The following is a 5,221-nucleotide window of genomic DNA, read 5'->3' on the forward strand; positions in this document are numbered from 1 at the left end:
ATATTCCATTGCATATATATATATATCACATCATCTTTACCCATTCATCCATTGACGGACACTTGGGTTGTTTCTGCACCTTGGCTATCCTGATTTATTCTGTATTTTTGATGCTTTGACTGTGTGTATGTGTGTAAGTTTTGTAAGCCTGAAATATTTTGTAATTTCAAATTTTGAAATTAAAAATGTATTTAGAAATAAAATAATGAAACCTTGTAGTTCCAGCTTTATTGTGAGTTTTCCTTTCATCTCTCAGATGAAACAAAACTACAAGGCTACAAATTTTTCAAAGTGGAGCAACAACAGCATCAACCTCACCTGGAAGCTTGTTAGAAATGCAGATTCTCAGGCCCCACCCTGGACCTGCTGAATCAGAATCTTTGGGCAGGACCAGAACTCTGTGTTTTAACAAGCCCTCCTGCAGATTCTCATACACCTTTAAGCAAGAGGACCCGCTGGTCTGAGAGAACTGCCTCACAAGCCAGACTCACTGTCCACGTTTCAGATGATCAGGGGGAATGAAGAATTTAAGAATTTTGAAGACCCAGATCTGTAGATCTCCAATTGCCGCACATTAAGTTCTTCTGGGAGCTTTTAAAAATCACTGATGCTTGCTCTCCATCTGCAGAGATTCCGATTCAATCGGTCTGGGGTGCAGCCAGGATCTGGGGATTTGTTTAAGTTCCCCTGGTGATTCTAATTTGCAACCAAGGTTGAGAACTCCTGACCAAGAGAACAAAGTGGCAGCAGGGGAAAGGAAGAGAAGCTGGTGGTCTTGGGCGCCCCCTGCCGGCGGGAAGCTGTACATGTCGGCTCCCAGCACCCTCAGGCAGGCGGATAGAAATGCCGGCCCACGTGGGCTTTGTAGGAGTTCGCTGCAGGTATCTGAAGTCTGGTTGATATGTGTCCACGAAATGCCCTTTCAATGGAAATGCCTATTTAAATCCATTTAATCCTATATAATTCCATTTCAAAGCTGTTGTTTGAATGTTTCCAGTTGTCATTTGCTCACACACACCCACATACAGAATACATTACCTGTAATTTACGTAACAAACCCTCATATAGCACTTACTATGTGCCATTCACGGACCTTAACCCTGCACAAATAACTCGTCCCTCCCCATACCCGCCCTTTGACGTCAGTACTATTATTACGCACAATTTGCTAATGGGGAAGATGAGGCACAGAGAGAATAGTAGTTTGTCTCAGCCATGAAGTGGAGGGGCTGGGGTTTAAACCCAGCAGCTGGCTCCAGATTTGTGGTCTTAACAACATCACAGCATTGCTGCCTCTAATCATGACGGTCTCTGCCCTGTTTGCTGTGGTATCCCAGGATTTAGCATCTGTTATGTGCCAGACACAATATCCCCTCAGCGAGTCCCAACCTCCACTTCCACTGTTTGGGATGGATCTGAGACCTCACAGTTTCCTGGACCCAGTCACTGCAGTATCTCAGAGATCTGGGTTCAAACCCTGCTCCTGCACTGTTCCAGCTGTGTGACTTTGGGCAAGTCACTTCACCTCTCTGAGCCTCTATTTCCCCATTAGAAAAAGTGGCCATAGTACCCATTTTTAAGTCATCACAATGCCCCATTCCAAGCTGTCATCTAACACCCCTTTCACTTGCCATGAGGATTCTTTAAAGGGAAAAAAATGTTTATTATTGTCTTAAGTGGCTGTAATGTAAATTCACCACAATACTCTTTCATAGGGTCAAGGGTCCATCCTGCAGATGTGCTGAACAAGGTGGAGAAATGGGAGACACCTCCCCGTCCACACACAGCTGTATCACTATCGGCACTAAAGGCTGGGCCCTCAACAGAGTCTGTTCAATTCTTAATGGAATAATCCATCTGAACTAAATGTGTCCTTTTAATGTGCTGATGCTCAAAGCTCTATTATAACCCCACACTCATTAGGATAGCTGTAACTTTTTTAAAAACCAGAAAATAACAAGTGTTGACAAGGATGTGGAGTCAGTGAAATCCTCTACAGGGCTAGTGGGAATGTAAAATGGTGTTGCAGCTATGAAAATAGTATGATGGTCCCCCCAAAATTAGAAACAGAACTACTATATGATCCAGCATTCCCACTTCTGTGTGTATACCCAAGAGAACTGAAAGCAAGGTCCCAAAGAGATATCTGTACACCCATGATCACAGCAGCATCACTCACAATAGCCCAGAGGTGGAGGCAACTCTAGTTTCCAGTGATGGAAGGACGGAGCAACACAATGTGGTATATACTTATAATGGAATAGTAATCAGCCTTAAAAAGGAAGGACATTCTGACACACGCTGGAACATGGATCAACCTTGAGGACATTATGCTCAGTGAAATAAGCCAGTCACAAAAAGACAAGTAAAGTGTGACTCACTTATAGGAGGTCCCTAGAGGAGTCAGACTCACAGAGACAGAAAGTAGGATGGTGGGGGCCAGGGGCTGAAGGAGCTGTTCTTTAATAGGTTTAGAGTTTCAGTTTTGTGAGATGAAAAGTTTTGGAGATTGGATGCACAACAATGTGAATGTACTTAACACCACTGGACTGTACACTTAAAATGGGTAAGATGGTAAATTTTGTTATGTTTATTTTACCACAACTAGACTTTTCTTTAAAATTTTGTTAAAAGTTGTGATTTCAATAAACCCTCCAAAGGATAAAGAAAAAAAATCTGATTACATCATCACTATGGCTCTTTTTAAAAACATGAGGGGGAAATCCTTCCAGCCAAAATGCTTATTCTTATTCTTTAACCAAAAACATTTGAAAACAGAACGGCTGCGCACCAAAGCGTTAATCAGGTCAGCTCTGAGCAGGGGCATCGGAAGGTCAGAGGCAGAATCCTACTTTTTTTTTTTTTTGAGAGGAAGATTAGCCATGAGCTAACATCCAATGCCACTCTTCCTCTTTCTGCTGAGGAAGATTGGCCCTGGGCTAACATCCGTGCCCAGCTTTCTCTATTTTATATGGGACGCGGCCACACCATGTCTTGACAAGTGGTGCATCAGTGCACACCTAGGATTGGCACCTGTGAACCCTGGGACCCCAAAACAGAGAGCCTGCACTTAACCACTACACCTCTGGGCCAGCCCCTATTTTTTTTCCCTTACATAAGTTTTAAGTGGTAAGATTATGGGTGACTTCATTTTCTCATGCTGTGTTTTTCAGCCTGTTTTGAATTAAAAAGTAAAAATGACAACCAAGTTTGAATGTGATGGATAAGGCGCTGTTATTTAGTATATTTCTAAAACCACACTAGCTGATCACCTTCTGATGAATATTCTAAGGATTAATATTTTAATATTCTAAGGAGGCATGTGGCCAGCTCTCCCATAGGACGCTGTAAATAACTTCAAGACAAGGCACCAAGAGAAAGATTCCTGGGTCTTACTGGGTTCTGGATCAGGGAGCTGGGTCAGACATGCCTCCTCAGGGACTCTCTATCCTCCTCCTTCTCCAAATTTGGCACTTTCAGGGGAATCCAGAATAGATAAGTGTCCTGGGAGCTTTCTGGGACAAGGAGGGGTCCTATCCCCACCCCTTCATTGTGACGTCTTCTAAAGGGGGCACAGGGCAGGGTGATGTCACAGACCACTGGCCGGCCCCTCTCCCTCTCTGCCTGTGCCTGCCACAGGCCCGGCCTCACCTTTTCCCCCCACACCTCTGCACCCCAGAGGAAAGGGGTCAGCTTTGCCAAGCAGGCCACCCGGCCACCTGCAGCCATGGATGCAAATCACTCCACCCCCTTGGAGCCCCAGTCCTCTCCAGAGACCCCCAGGTCTGGCCTGACACCCTGCTCAACCCTGGGAAACAAGGCCTGCAGCAGGACACCAGCCCCCAGCACGGTGGGCGACAGGTTGCCACCAAAGACCGGAGCGGTGGTCATCGACACGGGCACAGGCACCTGTAAGGTGGGCTTGGTGGGGCAGGCGAGGCCCACTACACCGTGGCCACCATCGTGGGCTGCCAGCCCCAGAGGCCGGCCCCCACCGGGCAGCAGGCGCTGGAGACTTTCATCGGCGAGGCCGCGCGCGCGCGCCCCGAGCTGACGCTGGTGCAGCCGGTGCGGAGCGGCATCGTGGTGGACTGGAGCGCGGCCGAGCTCATCTGGCGCCACCTGCTGGAGCACGACCTCCGCGTGGCCAGCCAGGACCACCCGCTGCTCTTCTCAGACCCGCCCTTCAGCCCCACCACCAACCATGAGAAGCTGGTGGAGATGGCCTTCGAGTCGCTGCGTTCCCCCGCCATGTACGTGGCTTCCCAGTCCATGCTGTCCGTCTACGCGCATGGGCGGGTCAGCGGGCTGGTGGTGGACACGGGCCACGGGGTCACCTCCACGGTGCGGGTCTTCCAGGGCTACAAGCTGCCCCACGCCACGGAGCGCCTGGACCTGGCGGGCACCCACCTGACGGCCTTCCTGCCGGAGATGCTGCTCGGCTCCGGCGTGCAGCTGGGCCAGCAGGACCTGGACACCGTGGAGGACATTAAGCATCGCTACTGCTACGTGGCGGCGGACTTGCTCCAGGAGCAGGCCCGGCCCGAGCAGGAAGACCGGCAGAGGCTGGAGCTGCCGGACGGGCGGACGGTCACGCTGGGCAAGGAGCTGTTCCAGTGCCCGGAGCTGCTCTTCAGCCCGCCCGCGATCCCAGGGCTGTCGCCCGTGGGCGTCCCCACCATGGCCACACGGAGTCTTCTCAAGGTGCCCCTGGAGGTGCGGGCGGACGTGGCCCAGAACGTGCTGCTCTGCGGGGGCTCCTCGCTCTTCGCGGGGTTCGAGGGCCGCTTCCGCGCGGCGCTGCTGCTTGGTCTGCCCTGCGAGGCCCGCGCGGGTGGTGACGGCCCAGCCCAGCAGGAGCTTCTCGGTGTGGATCGGGGGCTCCGTCCTGGCCTCGCTGCGCGCCTTCCAGTCATGCTGGGTCCTGCGGGAGGAGTACGAGGAGCAGGGCCCCCCATCGTGTACCGAAAGTGCTACTGACGCGGGGCAGGGGTGGGGAGTGTTGTGGGCAGTAAAGCTTCCGCTACCCAGCGGGCTCTGTCCTCCCTTCCCTCAGGGCCCGGCCGCGTCCACTCCTGGACCCACCCAGACTCGCCTTGCTCTGACCCCACACGCCCACCCCACCGAGATCTGCCTCCAAAGACATCCTTGGTTCTGCCCTCTCCTAACTCACCTCCCATGGTCCATCCCATGAGAGACCCCAGTTCTGATTCCCTGAACC

The 5,221-nt window shown here is 51.2% G+C and overlaps 1 pseudogene; it reads left to right on the forward strand.

Moving 5' to 3' along the window:
- Positions 1-3,727: 3,727 nt before the first annotated feature.
- Positions 3,728-4,980, forward strand: LOC131402467 (actin-like protein 9; annotated as a pseudogene).
- Positions 4,981-5,221: the final 241 nt, after the last annotated feature.

Source organism: Diceros bicornis, unplaced genomic scaffold (assembly GCF_020826845.1).
Source record: "Diceros bicornis minor isolate mBicDic1 unplaced genomic scaffold, mDicBic1.mat.cur scaffold_108_ctg1, whole genome shotgun sequence".
Classification (NCBI taxonomy): Eukaryota; Metazoa; Chordata; class Mammalia; order Perissodactyla; family Rhinocerotidae; genus Diceros; species Diceros bicornis.